Genomic DNA, 22,573 nt, shown 5'->3' with positions numbered 1-22,573 from the left:
GTGTGTCAAGGGAAGACCTATGGGTAATAGTGGGCCATTTGTGGTGTGGTAGTTACTCTTGGTCTATACTATCAATGTTTCAGGATTTTTATAACTTTTTACCATTGTATACAAAATCGGAAAAGCAATACCAACAAGATCCACATGGGCTTTTTGTTAAAGTGTTTCTTTGCCTATACTATCTATGTTTCAGGATTTTGAGACCTTTTTACCATTGCATACAAAATCGGAAATGCAATACCATCAAGAGCCACATGGGCCTTTTTTTCAAGCCAATAAGTGAAGGGAGGGGGCTTGGTGAGCCTATCCATTCCAGAAAGCCTTGTATATTTGTGCTTTTTGGCGTGGCCTGTAGCGCCACCTATGGGTAATGGTGGGCCATTTGTGGTGTGGTAGTTACTCTTGGTCTATACTATCAATGTTTCAGGATTTTTATAACTTTTTACCATTGCATACAAAATCGGAAATGCAATACCAACAAGATCCACATGGGCTTTTGTTAAAGTGTTTCTCGGCCTACACTATCAATGTTTCAGGATTTGAGACCTTTTTACCATTGCATACAAAATCGGAAATGCAATACCATCAAGAGCCACATGGGCCTTTGCTGAAGACCAAGGAATGAGTGGGGGCTTGGTCAGCCCACACTCTCCTGAAATGTTGCGTGTGCGTCTTGGCCGCGCGTGTGTCAAGGGAAGGCTGAGTGTGTGTGAGATTTTGGAGCACGCGCGGGGAGGAGCAAGGGAGACATTCATTGGAAATTTGCCTAGAAATTAGCCAAGCAAGCATGTTTCAAATATTCACCAAAAATCGACCTTTCATCTTACAGTCAACTGTTTCACAGATTTGTGTTATGAACATTCTCAAGAGTTTTCATATGAACTTGTGATTGAATCAGAGTATCAGTTTTTGAATGGCTGATGTGTAAAGCATAATTTTAGCGTTAGCGATAAGTTCAATTTGCTTTATATCAATCATTTTTTGAGATATGAATTTGCCTTTGCACATGGTAACATGTTGTAGTGTCTTCCTCCGATCTACCAAGTTTAGTGTTGATATCTCAAAGATTTGCTGAGACATGACTTCACATCCTGTTTTGCGGCTTTTCTGATGAATTTGATTGGCTGTACCGGACAGACGGTTATGAGGATCAAAATTCCTTTGATAACTTTTGTGAGGCTTGGTCTGAAGATCATCTCTGGTGATTTTGAAGAAGATATGACAAAAATTGTAGGAGGAGTAGGCTTTCAAAGGTTTTTGATAAAACCGGAAATGGCGGGAAATCTATATAACCGGAAATTAACGCCATGGTGTGCGTTGAACTCGGCTTGATCCAGGGAATCCAATGGTACCTCATTTTTGAAAATGAGTCATACGGTTCAAAAGTTGCGTGTGTAAACACAAGTCCAACTTTGACCCATTGGTGGCGCTAGAGTGGTCTAATGGGAGACATGAAACTTGGTGTAGGTATAGAAGAAACTGTCCTTAATGAGTGTGCCAAATTTCACAAAAAGTTGTCGATGGGGTCTAGAGGCTGCCATTGACTCCCATGGTACAAGAATTACAAAATATAACTGCAAGCAGTAATGGCGGATTCCTCCAAACACTGCAAACCATTGAACAATGTTTATTCTTGACAAATTGTAACTGTATAGAAGAATGTATGCTGCAGAATTACCAATGGCATACCAAATCTGAAATGCAATACCATCAAGATCCACAAGGGCCTTTATTTCAAGCCAGTAAGTGAAGGAAGGGGGCTTGGTGAGCTTATCCATTCCAGAAAGCCTTGTATCTTTATGCATTAAGGCGTGGCCTGTAGCGCCACCTATGGGTAATGGTGGGCCATTTGTGGTGTGGTAGTTACTCTTGGCCTATACTATTAATGTTTCAGGATTTTAAAAACTTTTTACCACTGCATATAAAATCGAAAATGCAATACCAACAGGATCCACATGGGCTTTGGGTAAAGTGTGGTAGTTACTCTTGGCCGGTACTGTCAATGTGTCAGGATTTGGAGACCTTTTTACTATTGCATACAAAGTAGGAAATGCAATGACACCAAGGTCCTCAAGGGCCTATGCTGATATTCAAGGAATGAGTTGGGGCTTGGTCAGCCCACACAGTCCTGATATGTTGCGTGTATGTCTTGCCAAGCCCGCGCGTGTCAAGGGAAGAATGAGTGTGTGAGAATTTGGAGCATGCGCGGGGAGGAGCAGGGGACACATTTCATTGTAAATTTCCCTAGAAATTAGCCAAGCATGCATGTTTCAAAGATTCACCAAAAATCGACCTTTCATCTTAGAGTCAACTTTTTCTCAGATTTGTGTACTAAACATTCTCAAGAGTCTTCATATGAACTTGTTTGACTGGCTTACATGTAAAGCATTGCGAACCATTGAAAAATGTATATTCTTGACAAATTGTAACTGTATAGAAAAATCAATGCTGCAGAATTTCCAATGGGATACCAAATTTGAAATGCAATAACATCAAGATCCACAAGGGCCTTTATTTCAAGCCAAGAAGTGAAGTGCTTTAATCTTCACAAGAAGTGAAGTGCTTTGTGCTTTAAGGCGTGGCCTGTAGCGACACCTATTGGTAATGGTGGGCCATTTGTGGTGTGGTAGTTACTCTTGGCCTATACTATCAATGTTTCAGGATGTTTTTAACTTTTTACCATTGCATACAAAATCGGAAAAAAATACCAACAATATCCACATGGGCTTTTGTTAAAGTGTTGTTGTTACTGTTGGCCTTTACTATCAATGTTTCAGGATTTGGAGAACTTTTTACCATGGCAAACAAAATCTGAAATGCAATACCATCAAGATCCACAAGGCCTTTGCAAAAGACCAAGGAATGAGTGGGGGCTTGGTAAGCCCACACTCTCCTGAAATGTTGCGTGTGCGTCTTGCCAAGCCCGCGCGTGTGTCAAGGGAAGACCTATGGGTAATAGTGGGCCATTTGTGGTGTGGTAGTTACTCTTGGTCTATACTATCAATGTTTCAAGATTTTTATAACTTTTTACCATTGTATACAAAATCGGAAAAGCAATACCAACAAGATCCACATGGGCTTTTTGTTAAACTGTTTCTTTGCCTATACTATCTATGTTTCAGGATTTTGAGACCTTTTTACCATTGCATACAAAATCGGAAATGCAATACCATCAAGATCCACATGGGCCTTTTTTCAAGCCAATACGTGAAGGGAGGGGGCTTGGTGAACCTATCCATTCCAGAAAGCCTTGTATCTTTGTGCTTTTGGGCGTGGCCTATAGCGCCACCTATGGGTAATGGTGGGCCATTTGAGGTGTGGTATTTACTCTTGGTCTATACTATCAATGTTTCAGGATTTGAGACCTTTTTACCATTGCATACAAAATCGGAAATGCAATACCATCAAGAGCCACATGGGCCTTTGCTAAAGACCAAGGAATGAGTGGGGGCTTGGTCAGCCCACACTCTCCTGAAATGTTGCGTGTGCGTCTTGGCCGCGCGTGTGTCAAGGGAAGGCTGAGTGTGTGTGAGATTTTGGAGCACGCGCGGGGAGGAGCAGGGGAGACATTCATTGGAAATTTGCCTAGAAATTAGCCAAGCAAGCATGTTTCAAATATTCACCAAAAATCGACCTTTCATCTTACAGTCAACTTTTTCACAGATTTGTGTTATGAACATTCTCAAGAGTCTTCATATGAACTTGTGATTGAATCAGAGTATCAGTTTTTGACTGGCTGATGTGCAAAGCATTATTTTAGCGTTAGCGATAAGTTCAATTTGATTTATATCAATCATTTTTAGAGATATGAATTTGCCTTTGCACATGGTAATATGTTGTAGTGTCTTCCTCCGATCTACCAAGTTTAGTGTTGATATCTCAAAGATTTGCTGAGACATGACTTCACATCCTGTTTGGCGGCTTTTCTGATGAATTTGATTGGCTGTACCGGACAGACGGTTATGAGGATCAAAATTCCTTTGATAACTTTTGTGAGGCTTGGTTTGAAGATCATCTCTGGTGATTTTGAAGAATATATGACAAAAATTGTAGGAGGAGTAGGCTTTCAAAGGTTTTTGATAAAACCGGAAATGGCGGGAAATCTATATAACCGGAAATTAACGCCATGGTGTGCGTTGAACTCGGCTTGATCCAGGGAATCCAATGGTACCTCATTTTTGAAAATGAGTCATACGGTTCAAAAGTTGCGTGTGTAAACACAAGTCCAACTTTGACCCATTGGTGGCGCTAGAGTGGTCTAATGGGAGACATGAAACTTGGTGTAGGTATAGAAGAAACTGTCCTTAATGAGTGTGCCAAATTTCACAAAAAGTTGTCGATGGGGTCTAGGGGCTGCCATTGACTCCCATGGTACAAGAATTACAAATAATAAAACCACCAATAACAATAGGTTTCCTCCTTACGGAGGAATCCTAAATATAACTGCAAGCAGTAATGGCGGATTCCTCCAAACACTGCGAACCATTGAAAAATGTTTATTTTTGACAAATTGTAACTGTATAGAAAAATGTATGCTGCAGAATTACCAATGGCATACCAAATCTGAAATGCAATACCATCAAGATCCACAAGGGCCTTTATTTCAAGCCAGTAAGTGAAGGAAGGGGGCTTGGTGAGCTTATCCATTCCAGAAAGCCTTGTATCTTTATGCATTAAGGCGTGGCCTGTAGCGCCACCTATGGGTAATGGTGGGCCATTTGTGGTGTGGTAGTTACTCTTGGCCTATACTATTAATGTTTCAGGATTTTAAAAACTTTTTACCATTGCATATAAAATCGGAAATGCAATACCAACAGGATCCACATGGGCTTTGGGTAAAGTGTGGTAGTTACTCTTGGCCTGTACTGTCAATGTGTCAGGATTTGGAGACCTTTTTACTATTGCATACAAAGTAGGAAATGCAATGACACCAAGGTCCTCAAGGGCCTATGCTGATATTCAAGGAATGAGTGGGGGCTTGGTCAGCCCACACAGTCCTGATATGTTGCGTGTGTGTCTTGCCAAGCCCGCGCGTGTCAAGGGAAGAATGAGTGTCTGAGAATTTGGAGCATGCGCGGGGAGGAGCAGGGGACACATTTCATTGTAAATTTCCCTAGAAATTAGCCAAGCATGCATGTTTCAAAGATTCACCAAAAATCGACCTTTCATCTTAGAGTCAACTTTTTCTCAGATTTGTGTACTAAACATTCTCAAGAGTCTTCATATGAACTTGTTTGACTGGCTTACATGTAAAGCATTGCGAACCATTGAAAAATGTATATTCTTGACAAATTGTAACTGTATAGAAAAATCAATGCTGCAGAATTTCCAATGGGATACCAAATCTGAAATGCAATAACATCAAGATCCACAAGGGCCTTTATTTCAAGCCAAGAAGTGAAGTGCTTTAATCTTCACAAGAAGTGAAGTGCTTTGTGCTTTAAGGCGTGGCCTGTAGCGACACCTATTGGTAATGGTGGGCCATTTGTGGTGTGGTAGTTACTCTTGGCCTATACTATCAATGTTTCAGGATGTTTTTAACTTTTTACCATTGCATACAAAATCGGAAAAATATACCAACAATATCCACATGGGCTTTTGTTAAAGTGTTGTTGTTACTGTTGGCCTTTACTATCAATGTTTCAGGATTTGGAGAACTTTTTACCATGGCAAACAAAATCTGAAATGCAATACCATCAAGATCCACAAGGCCTTTGCAAAAGACCAAGGAATGAGTGGGGGCTTGGTAAGCCCACACTCTCCTGAAATGTTGCGTGTGCGTCTTGCCAAGCCCGCGCGTGTGTCAAGGGAAGACCTATGGGTAATAGTGGGCCATTTGTGGTGTGGTAGTTACTCTTGGTCTATACTATCAATGTTTCAGGATTTTTATAACTTTTTACCATTGTATACAAAATCGGAAAAGCAATACCAACAAGATCCACATGGGCTTTTTGTTAAACTGTTTCTTTGCCTATACTATCTATGTTTCAGGATTTTGAGACCTTTTTACCATTGCATACAAAATCGGAAATGCAATACCATCAAGATCCACATGGGCCTTTTTTCAAGCCAATACGTGAAGGGAGGGGGCTTGGTGAACCTATCCATTCCAGAAAGCCTTGTATCTTTGTGCTTTTGGGCGTGGCCTATAGCGCCACCTATGGGTAATGGTGGGCCATTTGAGGTGTGGTATTTACTCTTGGTCTATACTATCAATGTTTCAGGATTTGAGACCTTTTTACCATTGCATACAAAATCGGAAATGCAATACCATCAAGAGCCACATGGGCCTTTGCTAAAGACCAAGGAATGAGTGGGGGCTTGGTCAGCCCACACTCTCCTGAAATGTTGCGTGTGCGTCTTGGCCGCGCGTGTGTCAAGGGAAGGCTGAGTGTGTGTGAGATTTTGGAGCACGCGCGGGGAGGAGCAGGGGAGACATTCATTGGAAATTTGCCTAGAAATTAGCCAAGCAAGCATGTTTCAAATATTCACCAAAAATCGACCTTTCATCTTACAGTCAACTTTTTCACAGATTTGTGTTATGAACATTCTCAAGAGTCTTCATATGAACTTGTGATTGAATCAGAGTATCAGTTTTTGACTGGCTGATGTGCAAAGCATTATTTTAGCGTTAGCGATAAGTTCAATTTGATTTATATCAATCATTTTTAGAGATATGAATTTGCCTTTGCACATGGTAATATGTTGTAGTGTCTTCCTCCGATCTACCAAGTTTAGTGTTGATATCTCAAAGATTTGCTGAGACATGACTTCACATCCTGTTTGGCGGCTTTTCTGATGAATTTGATTGGCTGTACCGGACAGACGGTTATGAGGATCAAAATTCCTTTGATAACTTTTGTGAGGCTTGGTTTGAAGATCATCTCTGGTGATTTTGAAGAATATATGACAAAAATTGTAGGAGGAGTAGGCTTTCAAAGGTTTTTGATAAAACCGGAAATGGCGGGAAATCTATATAACCGGAAATTAACGCCATGGTGTGCGTTGAACTCGGCTTGATCCAGGGAATCCAATGGTACCTCATTTTTGAAAATGAGTCATACGGTTCAAAAGTTGCGTGTGTAAACACAAGTCCAACTTTGACCCATTGGTGGCGCTAGAGTGGTCTAATGGGAGACATGAAACTTGGTGTAGGTATAGAAGAAACTGTCCTTAATGAGTGTGCCAAATTTCACAAAAAGTTGTCGATGGGGTCTAGGGGCTGCCATTGACTCCCATGGTACAAGAATTACAAATAATAAAACCACCAATAACAATAGGTTTCCTCCTTACGGAGGAATCCTAATAAAACTAACAATAACAATAGGTTTCCTCCTTACGGAGGAATCCTAAATATAGCTGCAAGCAGCAATGGAGGGGCCAAGCAGTCCAGAGCAGGACAAGGCCTCCATAGCACATGCGCAACAATTAAGTCACAGCAACCTGTTGCACTCATGCAACACACCAAGTTTGGTTGAAATATCTGTTTGCGTTCAAGAGTACTGAGTGTTCAAATTTTTATTTGTTTCTGGTATAACACCACAGGCCTCCTCTGCTCCTCATGGGAACGAAGGAACCGAAGTTTGGTGATGATCAGACACATTTTTGCTGAGTTATGCTCTCACGTGTCTTTTGCAGCTTCGCTGCCGCCTTTGATCAGCTCTAACGAACAAACGGTTTTGAAAATGGAAAGTCCATGCAACACCTTTGTGAAGCTTGGTCTGAAGATCATCTGTGCCAAATTTAGTCAACATTGGACAAAATTTGGGGCGTGCAAAAGGTTTTTACACTTTTCCATGAAATCCAAAATGGCGGCCGCGTCAATTCGGTTATTATGAAATATTATCAATGGCCAGACTTGATATCTCACAAGACATCAAGAGACAAAGAAATTACTTTATTAAGGTAAACACTTCCATAGTTATTAGCCAAAACACGTTTATGCTTCCGGCCACGCCCCCTTTTAGTCACATGACACCATTTTTGGAGGACATCCTTAGAATAAAGTTCCGAGTAGGCCTAACAACTTTGGTGTCACTGCTTCAAAGAACTGCTGAGATATGGCTTCACTTCCTGTTTGGCGGCTTTTCTGCAGAATTTGATTGGCTGTACTGGACAAACGGTTTGGTAAATCAAATATCCTTCCATTACTTTTGTGAGGCTTGGTCTGAAGATCATCTGTGGCAATTTTGAAGAAGATTCGACAAGAATTGTAGGAGAAGTAGGCTTTCAAAGGTTTTTGATAAAACCGGAAATAGCGGAAAATCTGTATACCGGAAATTGACGCCATGGTGTGCATTGAACTCGGCGTGATCCAGGGAATCCAGTGGTACCTCATTTTTGAAAATGGGTCATACGGTTCAAAAGTTGCGTGTGTAAACACAAGTCCAACTTTGACCGACCCATTGGTGGCGCTAGAGTGGTCTAATGGGAGACATGAAACTTGGTGTAGGTATAGAAGAAACTGTCCTTAATGAGTGTGCCAAATTTCACAAAAAGTTGTTAATGGGGTCTAGGGGCTGCCATTGACTCCCATGGTACAAGAATTACAAATAATAAAACCACCAATAACAATAGGTTTCCTCCTTACGGAGGAATCCTAATAAGAAAAGGTAGAATCACTTATGTGGCTTCGCTGCTTCGCGGCTTGGCCACCAATAAGAAAAGGTAGAATCACTTATGTGGCTTCGCCGCTTCGCGGCTTGGCCACCAATTACACATGTAAACGGAGTAATTGTATTATTGGCATGAACCGACAATAGCTAATAATCGGGTTTCATGAATGATTAACTTTATTGGTTCGTCGAGAATAACAGAAATTTGCCTAGCATCCATACCTCAAACAAGTTCAACTACACGCAAAACTACACGTCCAATCCCCTAAAAAATGGATATTTTCCGAGACCCAAGACTCTGCCGAAACCATTGATATCCTTTGTGTCTGTGCGGTCAGAAATACAACTCTTTTTGCAGTTTCCAAAACGTTACCCAATTCTGCTTTCATGGTGCGTGTCTGTTTGGTTGCCACTGCAATGGAGCAGCTGTACTCGCTAACGAGCTGAGCAGAGAGAATGACACATTTAGCTAGAATCCACACCTCAAACAAGTTAACCTAGACGCAAAACTGTACGTCCAATCCAAAAAATTAGGATATTTTCCGACACCCAAGACTGCCGAAACCAGAGATATTCTTTATATGTCTGTACAGTCAGAATTAGACTCTACCTGCAGTTTCCAAAACGTGACCCAATTCTGCTTTCATGGTGCTCGTTTGTTTGGTTGCCACGGTGATGGTGCAGCTATGATTGCTAACACGCTGAGGGCAGAGAATAACCAACATTTACCTAGCATCCGCACCTCAAACAAGTTAACCTAGACGCAAAACTATACGTCCAATCCAAAAAATAAGGATATATTCCGAGACCCAAGACTCTGCCGAAACCATTGATATCCTTTATGTGTCTGTGCGGTCATAAATACAACTCTTTGTGCAGTTTCCATAACGTCACCCAATTCTGCTTTCATGGTGCGTGTCTGTTTGGTTGCCACGGCAATGGAGCAGCTGTGCTCGCTAACGAGCTGGGCAGAAAATCACGAATTTAGCTGGATTCCACACCTCAAACAAGTTAACCTAGACGCAAAACTATACGTCCAATCCAAAAAATGAGTATATTTTCCGAGACCCAAGACTCAAGAAATACGACTCTACCGGCAGATTAAAAACACGTCTACTTTCGAAATTTTCTGACGAATTTTACCCACCTCTCCATTGAAGTTAGTGAGAGGCTGAAAGCTGAAAAACTGTAAATGTGAGCTCTTTAGTAGTTACATTGGCTGAAAGAGGACACGTTTTCCTACATTTTAAGGTATAACTTGTTTCTGTAAGTTAAACTATATGAACGTCAGAGGAATTTGTTTGTCAATTTAGTTGAATATCAGAAAAAGAGCTGCTCACTCTGCTGGCTGCTCAAACATAAAAATCAAGAAGGAGCTAAATGTTTAATTTGCACAAAAACCTTAATTCTTTAAAAAGTATAAAAGTGAGAAATACCAGAAGTCATAGCCATCATCTCCTGAAGGAGCTGGACGTTTTGATACAAAAATTGTAGGAATCGGTGAAAGTATGCAGGACTAGTTAAAGGCCAAACAACAGCGGAAGAACTGAGAAGTTGAAAAGCAATAGTGAGAATGCTGAACAGCATTCTCACAACTAGAAAAGGCTGTTCCCGTGAAATAGCAGTGAGAATGCTGAAAACCTGAATGAGGATAGCTGACCATGCAAAAAAAGCTGAAAATAGTGAGAATTTTGTAGAAAGTTATAAGCTGAATGTCTTGTGAACATTTTAAAGGGGCAATTGACTGGTTTTTTTTTGTATTTCACACTGTTCCTTTAGGTCTCCAAATAGGGTATGTAACATTGGTTGGGTTGAAAATGGCCCGGGTGCTGTTTTATGCCCTCTGACAGATCCTCTGAAATGTTCCCGGGAAAAAACACTAGCTTTTCTCCTTTTATGGTATGCTCATTAATATTTAGATAAGCTGCGCGCTGATTGGTTGGTTATCAACAAGTGAAGCTGGGAGCAAAAATGCAACATGGCCAAAAGCAGCACTTGCTGAAACATCGAAATTGGAGACTTGAAATAAAAACGCACAAATAAATCTATTGTGTCTACACAACACTGTTTTCAACAGATTGACTATATAACATTTGAAATGATAACATTACTTGTTTCCACTTCTGTTGTGTAAGCAAACTGGATTGACTTAGGTGGGTAGAATGTTAGGCTACAGCTTAGCAACCAAACCATATCGTGATTCTACTCGGCTTCACTTAGCTAGCTAGGCTAGCTCTAGATATCTTGCTGTAAAATAACATGACGAAGATCTGGACAAACATGCATCGTGAATTGTAGATTTACATTACACAGGTTATTTATTTGAATGAAACACAGTCAGGAACATGAATCAACGTTAGCCCCATTGCCAATAAACTAGGCTAAATTATCACACATTCTACCTATGCTCTTGTGTTAGCAAGCTAAACTTGTTAACATGCCTACAGTTTAGGTGTTACGACTAGTAACAGTTACTAGCAATGCTAACGTATCCTGTATCTAGCACACTGTATCTAGCATAGATTATCTATACAGGCGTTAGCAAAAAGCCAGACTGCTGTTCGTTTTCTGGCTATTTTTTGGAAGCTTCCCTTCTAATGCTGACTACAGCTAGTCTAGCTAGAGTCATTTGATGTGTGTAGAAATGTATTTAGCATTCTACCTGGTATGCTATATACAGGAAACGTTAGCATTGCTAATAACTGTTAGCACAACATCATACTGTCCTTATAGCTTGCGGTTGCAATGAGCATACGGAAGACTGTGAGTGTTAGCCTTCCCTGTACAGCCTGGAACACAGCATTTACGACTGTGGTCTATTTTCAATATCCTTGTTATAATTCAAAACATTCTTCTTTGTAATTCCTTATAAGTAGCCTACACAGAGCAGCGCGCAGCTAAACTAGTATCGGAGATAGACGCTACCTCGGGCTGGTCTGGATGTAAATTCTGGGGCGTGACAAAGATACAGACCAGAGCCAATAAGAGGGCGATCACCGGTCCTATGTAGGACCGGTAGCTTTGTTGAAAAGCTAGCGTTTTACAGCCAAATGTTTTCTTTTTGAGATTTGAATAGGAAAGAGGTGTCAAATTAAGAATATGGAATAACTAGAAAAGGCTGTTCCTGCGAAACAGCAGTGAGAATGCTGAAAACCTGAATGGGGATAGCTGAAAAAAAAAAGCTGAAAATTGTGAACATTGTTTGAAAGTTCTAAGCTGAAGCTTCAAAGCATCCGAAAGGTATTTTAAATAGGGGCTGGAGCTGGACGAAGGCATAAAACTACAGAAAAGAGAAGAAAAATGCAAAACAAAAAGTGAAAAAAATCCGAAAGAAGAGAAACAATGCATGCAAATGTGAAAATGTAGCTGAATATTATTTGCTGGAGTTTTAGAAGGCCTGAAATGTATTTTAGAAAGGACCTGCAGCAAGATGAAGGCAGAAAAGTACAGAAAAGAATAAGAAAATGCAAAACAAAAAGGGGAAAATTTCAGAAAGATGAGCTGCAGGAAAATGTGAACATTTAGCAGAAAAACAGTTGCTGAAATCTGGGTTGAACGAATTTGAAGGTAAAAGGACAATACTGGAATGACTTGAACTTGCTGGAAAAAAGGCAGAATTGATTAAATGGCTGAAAACAAGTTATAAGTCCTAGCAGAAAAAGTTGAAGGTTTAAAGAAGATGTGAGATGAATTATGTTCATATTTTGAATTATTTTTCAATCCTTATAACATGAAGTCACGTAAAGATGCTAAATAAATTGAGAAAAGGAAAAAATTAGCAGAAATGTAGTTGCTGGAACTCTTTTCAGAGCTGGAAAGTACTTGTGGAAGGACAGTGGAACAGTGAAGAGCGTTGGCCAATCGGATTGGTTCCTTGTTTCTTGTAACGTAGCAACCGTTGGTCAACCGTTGGTGTGCCTGCATACCCAGTCCTGGGGCCTATTCAGACAGCTCGCTCATCCACCGCTTCAATCAAAGTAATGTGACACGCCATGATTGACGTCGTCAACGTAGACCTTCGTTGATTAAAAAATACCCTCTAAACTAATCTAAATTTACTTTTTTGACATTGTTTAAAATAAATAGCCTACTATTAATTAAAACATTATCCAGTAGCCTAGTGCTAACTTTTTAACATGGGTTTTGTGTCGGGGAAATGGGGGGCGGATTTAAGTTCGTTTTGCAATTGTAGGCTACTGTTAACAATTATATTGCTATGATAATTATACTCTGATAATTTAGATTGAGATGTAGGCCTATGCCTGATGCCTAAACATTTGAAATCACAAACTAACATCCATACATTTAACGGCTATGGTGCGTAGCCTATCAAAGCATTATTCATCATTGTTTAATGCATTAGGTTAAATGTTGTAGCCTATGTTGGCTATTTACGTTGATTTTCTGTCAATGTTGAACTGATGAGAATAAGAAAATGAGAATATACATGGTAAATCATCGTCTTCCCGTTGGGTCAGTGTTACAGGGACGTCTGGTTAAGCACCAAGTTATGCTAAGCCTGACAGTTAGTCTGACCCTGACCAGACTAGTTTCGTAGCCTAAGTTGCCATAGTAACCGAGTTCGAACTATGTTGAGCTAGCTTTATGGAACCAAATGAACAAGAAATGAGTCCGACTAACTGACAAGTCTGGCTTATTCGGTAAACTCGCTTTATGGAACAGGCCTCTGGTATGGCATATACAGGAAACGTTTGCATTGCTAATAACTGTTAGCACAAAATCATACTGTCCTTATAGCTTGCGGTTGCAATGAGCATACGGTCGGAACAGCACCTCTTTACAGGTTCAGCTTCCTAGCAAATGCTGCTTGCAATTGTCCAAGGTTGTCAAAACTGTCTTGGGTGAAATGTTCAGAGCAAATGAATGATTGAGTGTCGAACTTCGCTGGGATCTTCACATAGACAACAGCAGCTATGCCTGTCGAATGTTTGGCTCCTTGGGAAGACTGTGAGTGTTAGCCTTCCCTGTACAGCCTGGAACACAGCATTTACGACCGTGGTCCATTTTCAATATCCTTGTCATAATTCAAAACGTTCTTCTTTGTACTTCCTTATAAGTTGCCTACACAGAGCAGCGCGCAGCTAAACTGGTATCGGAGATAAACGCTACCTCGGGTTGGTCTGGATGTAAATTTTGGGGCGTGACAAAGATACAGACCAGAGCAAAAAAGGGCGGTCCTATGTCACAAGGGTGGCTTTGTTGAAAAGCTAGCGTTTTACAGGCACATTTTTCCTTTTTGAGATTTGCATAGGAAAGAGGTGTCAATGGACTTTGATATTCACTGCATGTTCATTTTACCCACCGAACTGTCGTTATTCAACTATGACAAGGTAAAATCGGTTTTGCAATCAATCGCCCCTTTAAGGTTTCCTTAAATGTCCCCTCAAGTATTTAAGGTTTTCTTCTTATCTTGGTATACTTAAGGATTCCCTTAAAGTTCGTTAAGCGTTGCACCAAAGACCTTAGCAAACAAAGTAAGGAAGAAAACTTAAGGTACCTCTGACTTTTTCTTTAACGCAATATGGCTGCGTTTAACCCATCCCACACTTATGGCACTCTGTAAAGCTACTGTGCTGCAGTCTAAACATGAATACTATTTATGCGTCGGCTACGGCTGTAAATAAAGTAGCTATAATATAAATATAATATAGCCTAGACTCACGCCGGTAAATGCAGTGTAGCCTAAAGGCCGATTTATACTTCTGCGTCTCCATTAACGGACAGACGCACGCACGGAGTCGGATGGAGTCGGACGGAGTCGGACGGATTGGTTGAATTTATACTACTCCGACGGCTCTGTGTGCTGAAAGCAATTCACCGCTAGAACAGTAGGTGGCGCTGCACTGCAATGCCCGCTAGGTTGTCGAAAAGTCAGAGAAAATTTACAAATTAGCCGCTTCATCAATAAAATAATCACATTCTTAGCAACTATACTGCCCATTTCTCATCACATTTTAATTCAGATGCTGATTTACATACATTTGTTTTGCTGAAATATGAATTGTAAAAACTTACAACAATGGCGGTCAAAGGGTTCTCTTGTTGGTCACGGCAACCCTGCCCCCGCCCCTGACGCAAGCGGTTCTTAATACGGACCAATCACAGCCAAGGGGTATCCGTAAAATGACGGACGGACAGACGGATAGTCAGGAAAATCAGGAGGTGCACGCATATGGAGAGCGGAAAGGGACATTCCTAGGCTTACCAGGAGAAGGAGCAGCCTAACCATACGTCGCCGCCAGGCCGTGTGGATTTTTTGAATGGAAGTGAATGGGGCTGCCAACGAGAGACTGGCGGCGACGTGGCGGCGACGGCATGTAAGGAATGTCTACCGGCGGCGACGTCATGTTCGAAAGTATACAAAATACTATGGCGTTCGGAAAGGAAAATGGATAACCTGCCTAAGGAGACTGTCGTTTGACATCTACTTTTGGATAAGTTGCTACGTCGTCAGACCTATTTATGGATTACGTACTTGTGGATAACGTCGTCGCCATACTTAAAAGTACATTTTAGAGTAAATGTATAGTTATAAAGTTTTTGCCAGTTCATCATTTTGAAGCTAAGTTGCTACGTCGTCGCACCTACTTGTGGATAACGAACTTGTGGATAACGTTGTCGCCATACTTTGAAGTACATTTGAGAGTAAATTTATAATTATAAAGTTTTTGCCAGTTCATCATTTTGGAGCTTTTATCACGAAGCAAAGGCATGTCAGAAGATGACTTTAGTCGTAGCCCGACATTAAAAACATTTTATAGTCGGTTGACTGATCGCGTTGTTGTAGCCTACCCATCAAAGGAATAAACACACAGGAACATCATGAACATTCAATGGTCAAGTTATCCTGGCAAAACATGTAACATAATGTTCTATATTTATTGCCAGGACACGGTCCAATTAGCCTAGGCATACGTAAAATGTAAAGCAAATTCGTTTGCTATACTTGATGTTACATGTTGATGTTCAGCCTATTCAATTTAACAATTCAGAAGGACAACACAGGCAGTGGATAATATACTGGTTGAGAATGTCTATTGTGGTGCTATTACTAGAAACATTGGGACTCCAGTTCCAAGAGTGGATGGCGGGAGAAGCCCATATGAAAGTAGCAGTCTATTCTATCAATTACTAGATAGGCCTACTAACTAGCCTGCCAGATCATTTAGAGTTGGCCTTAAGTTGTCTTCACTTTACATCTATGGACTAAGTAGAATAACTGATTTATAGCCTAGGCCTTATAATAAGATAGACCTGTATAAACGATTAGGCTAATATTTTGCTAAACATGTAAATAACTGTTTGCTTATGCCTGCATAGCCATAAGTTAGTTCTTTGTAAGGTGTGACTATGAAAGGCCTGTGACACTAGTGTAGGTCAGAGGTCACAATAGTACCAAAGTGTATACTGCCATGCAACTTTGAACGAGGAAAATAGGTGGAGCGTCAAGGCCATTTCTAGGAGCCCTATCTAAAGACCTAAACAAATGCCATCTAGCATGCAGCGTCCTCTTTCTGTGCTTGCAAAGGCTAATTTGATTATCACCCCCTGACGTTTGTTGTGAGAGTAAAACTCCTCATATTGTGATATTATTTCATTGCCCTGATTCCTGTATTCATGGTCCAGTCTTCTGAGATGCTCAACTTGAGTGTATCAGACACGTGCACTTTATACATCTATAATAAATACGTTGAATTTATCTTGAACTTGTACTTGGTGATTCACTTCATTGACTTGGTACTTTCACAGCAATTGGGTATTATCTAATACATCTTCAGTATTAACCCTGTAAGTTGTGAATTTAATGGTATAGAATCATGTTTAAAGCAATATCAATAGGCTAGTGACAAATAAACTTTGGTATCATGTTACAGTGTGCTAGGTTCTGTTAGTGTAGCGTCCACACAAAAAAATGAAAACCTTCACTGATTGTCTGAATATGTTTAATTTGCTGTCTTGCACTTCTACACCAGAGCTAAGCAGAAAAGTGTAGTCAGAAGGCAAAATTATCAATTAGCAATAGGCTACATTCATTAGTAACTTATTAGAACCACCAAGTTAGCAAACACATCAAACAAACTCAATACAACTAGACTACACTGTTGCCACATGTTGGGAAATAACCAAATACAAGCAATATAACAAATGTAATGAATGCAAACTTTACAAGCACCAAATACACAGTATTGTGCTCACCTAGACTATTCTAGGTTGTGGTTCAGTGAAAGTACAGCTTCTTTAGTTGGCTATAAATGTTAAATACTACTTGAGAAAGCATATGTTCACAGATGTCAATAGGACATCACAATTACCTGAATGACTTGTAGTGATCGGGAGGTTATGCCTGTTCTGATGGTGGCATGAACCATGTTAGATTGTTGGCTCTGTGCTTTGTTTGGTTCTCTTCTCCCTGTCTGTTTCTGTGTCTTTGTTTCTGTTGCAGGATGGCAGGCAGGTAGAGGAGCTGTGATTGCTGCAAGGGTACACCTGTGATCTGTGCCTTGGTTCTTAATAAGTTGTGCCCTAATATGCTGGGTCTCTCTATTACTAGCAGGAACATCATCACTGTTAGCTTTTTAGTTTGTAAAGATTCTCTACACACTTTACACTTGCACTGATCCCACATCCACTCCCTACACTACTAATTTACATGACCCCTAATTTACATCCAACTGTATCTTTGTAAGCCCTTTTTATTGAATAAATACACTGTTATCCTTATTTTCTGTGCCTTGTCACTGCCTGAAGTGCCTACATATCTATTCTTCCTTCATATATGAACCCAGTTATGACAGCTTTAAACAAGCACTGGTTGGCTACACACACCTCATGCCGGGCTTATATAGATGTGTGTATTGGCACTTTGAAAGGTTTAGTGTAAGCTACTACCTTGTGTGAATGAACACATTCAACGTTTGTATAGTGACCTGTATCCATTTACGACATGTCTAGCACCTCTACTCTAAGGAAAATACTATATTTTGACTATCTTTCTGTCCCCCTGGTCCTCCCCCAGCACCAAGGGTGTTCCCAGAGGCCAACACCTGTGACATAACCCTGAGACTGCCCATACACACAACCCATGTACAACTGTACAAACAGTACATGAAGTCTGGGATAATACAGTCACCCACCTTTGGGCAGGCATAATGTCACGGCCACAGCCGTGCCCCCCTGTTTTTGGTTTTGCCCTGCCCTACCGTGTCCTTGTGTCTGCCATTGTCTTCACCTGTGTCTCGTTGAGTGGTTTCAGTTCTTGTTTGTATTATCTTGTCCACCTGTGTCTTGTTTGGTTCTGTGTATTTTAGGTTCCTGTTTTGTGTCCAGTCTTTGTTTTGTCCTTACCCTTGTTAATGTGAGTACCCTGTCCAGTGCCGGTCTTTCCTATAGGCGACATAGGCAGCCGCCTAGGGCGGCATAAGAGTGGGTGCTGGTGAAAAATCTTGTCTAGGGCGCCAAATGTGCTAACACCTCTACAGACCCTGGCTGTTTCCCGTTTAAAAGAATAAACCCTTTGTTTGAGGCAATGTATGGCTACTCTCCTGCGTTTGGGTCCTACCCCACCACACACCATGACACATAAGGCATAATTGAATTAATTAAAGACATCAAATTAAATTGTATAACCTTACTTTTAGAGTGCTTGATTTTAAAAGGGTTTCTTAGTAGCAATTGGCTTCTGAGTGTAGGTGGCAACCTACAGATATTACCGTTGGACTTACAAAAATGTCTATTATAATTCTTTAAACTTCTCTTTAATCAATGCATCTGCAATCGTAATCCTGAATGGAAGCTTCGTTGAAATCTAGTATTTTTCACCCTTTACCAAGACACTGTAGCCTAATGATGGTACATTGTGTTAGTTTGGAGTATGTTATTAGGCTGAATGTAGGGGAAAGTATTACATGAGAAGGAAATGTAACAAAAGATTAGGGTATGATTTCCCAGATAATGAAAATGGTGTTACCCATATAGATGGTGTCACTAAAGGGTCAATTACCTGAGCGTCAGGTCACCTCATAAAAGTAGAGGACGCATTGCGTTATTTGTTATGGAAAATTATCCCTAGTGAGCGGGAACTGTGAAGATAAATGAAAGTTATCAATTATTTTATTAGTGGCCTAACACTGCATTGCAAGAGCAGGTTTCTGCTCTTTTGTGTTTTTCTGCAGACATTGAGAACTTGGGTTGGACATCTTTGAACAGTGCTAGTTCATGACTATACCATATCAAGCTTGATTGTCTATTCGCCTACCATTTAGTTAGCTAACGATTAGCAGTGTACGATATTTTGTGTTAACCGGGTTCATAGAAAGATTAGATTGATACTTTATTGCTCCAGAAGTAAATGAAGGAAGTGGCAAGCCACATGAATATGGATAACAGCGTATTTATTCAATAGAAAGTGCTTGCAAAAAAATGGTTGTATGTGAAGGTCATGTAAATTAGTAGTGTAGGGAATGGATGTGGGATCAGTTCAAGTATAGAGAATCATTACAAACTAAAAAAGCAGTGATGATGTTCCTGCTAGTAATGGAGAGACCCAGCTTGTTAGGGCACAGCTTATTAAGGACCAAGGCACAGGTCACTGGTGTGCCCCTGCAGCAATCACAGCTCCTCTACCTGCCTGCCATCCTGCAACAGAACCAAAGACACAGAAACAGAAGACAGGGAGAGGAGACCCAAACAATACACAGACAACAATCCAACATGGTTTATACTATCATCACAACAGGCATATCCTCCCGGTCACTACAAGTCATTCAGGTAATGGTAATGTCCTATTGACTCATACAGCTGTGAACAGTATCCTTTCTGAAGTAGAGCCATGGCTAGTGTTTGTTGACCATGGCAGTGTTTAACAGCATTCAACTCAAGTTAAAAGCAGTAGGCCTACATCTTACACAGCAGAAAGACAAATATTTATTTCAGGTCATCTACAAGTCCCAGTGTGCCATTACAATCATCCCTTGGCCCAGCAGCAGCTTGGTTTGGACTGGTTGCACAGTGAAACCCACCTGCAAGGTTCCTGCCATAAGTTGACCTGAAATGAGTTGGGCCTTTGGGACATCATAGATGATCTGTTAAGTATAAAGACAACAGTGTGTGAATGTGAAGGACAGCCGATGAACCTTTATTTATCTCACCGTGTGTATTTCACTTTTCTAAGTCTATACAAGAAAGATGACCGCTCAACAAATTGGCATCACAATATATTGGCACGAGAACCTATCACTTCATAACTGCTACCTCCAATCACTGTACATACTGCCCTGTCACTGTACATACTGTCCTGTCACTGTACATACTTTCCTGTCAGTGTACATACTGCCCTGTCACTGTTGGCTACATATACGTTGACCCTGGTACCTTACTGTCATGTTTTTTAATATGGCATCATGGTCCTGGGGAAACTCTGTTTTGTTTGTACAACCATAAGTAATAAAAAATGACAATAAAATACACTTGACATGAATAGTAACAACAGTTGTATTTTGCCACCAACTGAGTTTGCACATTGCCTCTTTCATTAAGGAATGTTGGCAGTGAAACCTAATCGCGCACAATACTGAGGCAACGCAATCGCAGTGCAAGGAAAGTTCACAAAGCTCCAAGCCAAACAACCAGCCAGCCTGATATTACTGCATTTATTTGTCTCTAGTCTGCACCCCTTTCAAGTATTGCAAGTGTGACCACCAACTTCATACTAATAGCTAACTAGCTAACCAACATTGCATTTAATAGTAGCTCGCACGAGCATCCCTAAACCTACTTGACTTACGTATTAGATGTTACAATTGTTGTCATAATTTCCCATCGGAGATTCAAGCAAGCAGACTTTAATTTTGGAAAACCAGACGCTGATTGTGCCAAACCAGGCGTTAATTTCGTGTGGTTTGCTCGAAACGTCTCAAAATTTGAGACGCAATTTACGTGTGTAAATGGCAACGTGTCACGTGACACGTTCAAAGCACGCGTTTTTTTTGACGCGTGCTTTTGACACGTCTCAAAGTTTGAGACGTAATTTACGTGTGTAAATGGCAACGTGTCACTTGACACGCGTCAATTCGAGGCGAAAAAGACGCCGACTTTGTATGGAAGTCGGTATGGAAGGCCTAGTGGGCAAGTATTAAGACGCCCCCGTGTGTTAACCACGCGTAATTAACGCCGACTTGGCATGCAAAGTCGTCTCAACCACGCGTAAAAAACGCCGACTTCCATACAAAGTCGGCGTCTTTTTCGCCTCGAATTGACGCGTGTCAAGTGACACGTTGCCATTTACACACGTTAATTACGTCTCAAACTTTGAGACGTGTCAAAAGCACGCGTCTAAAAAAACGCGTGCTTTGAACGTGTCACGTGACACGTTGCCATTTACACACGTAAATTGCGTCTCAAATTTTGAGACGTGTCTAACAAACCACACGAAAATAACGTCTGGTTTTCCGAAATTAAAGTCTGCTTGCTTGAATCTCCGATGGGAAATTAACAATTGTAACATCTAATACGTAAGTAAAGTAGGTATTAGGATGCTCGTGCGAGCTACTATCAAATACAATGTTGGTTAGCTAGTTAGCTATTAGTTTGAAGTTGGGGATCACAATTGCAATACTATGATATAACAAGGGGTGCAGAGACAAATAAATGCAGTAATATCATGCTGGCTGTCTGGCTTGAAGTTTTGTGAACTGCCATTGCACTGCAATTGCGTTGCCTCAGTATTGTGCGCGATTTGGTTTCACTGCCAACATTCCTTAATGTAAGAGGCAATGTGCAAACTCAGTTGGTGGCAAAATACAACTGTTGTTACTATTCATGTCAAGTGTATTTTATTGTCATTTTTTATTACTTATGGTTGTACAAACGAAACAGAGTTTCCCCAGGACCATGATGCCATATTAAAAAACATGACAGTAGGTACCAGGGTCAACGTATATGTAGCCAACAGTGACAGGGAAGTATGTACACTGACAGGAAAGTATGTACAGTGACAGGACAGTATGTACAGTGATTGGAGGTAGCAGTTATGAAGTGATAGGTTCTCGTGCCAATATATTGTGATGCCAATTTGTTGAGCGGTCATCTTTCTTGTATAGACTCACATTCACACACTGTTGTCTTTATACTTAACAGACTATCTATGATGTCCCAAAGGCCCAACTCATTTCAGGTCAACTTATGGCAGCAACCTTGCAGGTGGGTTTCACTGTGCAACCAGTCCAAACCAAGCTGCTGCTGGGCCAAGGGATGATTGTAATGGCACACTGGGACTTGTAGATGACCTGAAATAAATATTTGTCTTTCTGCTGTGTAAGATGTAGGCCTAGTGCTTTTAACTTGAGTTGAATGCTGTTAAACACTGCCATGGTCATCAAACACTAGCCATGGCTCTACTTCAGAAAGGATACTGTTCACAGCTGTATGAGTCAATAGGACATTACCATTACCTGAATGACTTGTAGTGACCGGGAGGCTATGCCTGTTGTGATGATAGTATATAAACCAGATTGTTGCCTTTATGTGCACTGTTTGGGTCTCCTTTCTCTGTCTTCTGTTGCTGTGTCTTTGGTTCTGTTGCAGGTTGGCAGGCAGGTAGAGGAGCTGTGATTGCTGCAGGGGCACACCAGTGACCTGTGCCTTGGTCCTTAATAATCTGTGCCCTAACAAGCTGGGTCTCCATTACAAGCAGGAACATCATTACTGTTTGCTTTTTAGTTTGTAATGATTCTTTACACTCAACACTTGCACTGATCCCACACCCATTCCCTAAACTACTAATTTACCAACCGTTTCTTTGTGAGCACATTTTATTAAATAAATACATGTTTATTCTTATTACTGTGGCTTGTCACTTCCTGAAGTTCTTATCTAATCTTCTTATGAATCCAGTTATGACAGCATTAAACAAGCACTGGTTGGCTACACACCTCATGCCG

This window comes from Hypomesus nipponensis, chromosome 17, assembly GCF_054491055.1.
Source record: "Hypomesus nipponensis isolate SF chromosome 17, ASM5449105v1, whole genome shotgun sequence".
Lineage (NCBI taxonomy): Eukaryota > Metazoa > Chordata > Actinopteri > Osmeriformes > Osmeridae > Hypomesus > Hypomesus nipponensis.
The sequence above is the reverse complement of the archived record's forward strand: the minus strand, read 5'-3'. Positions refer to the sequence as shown.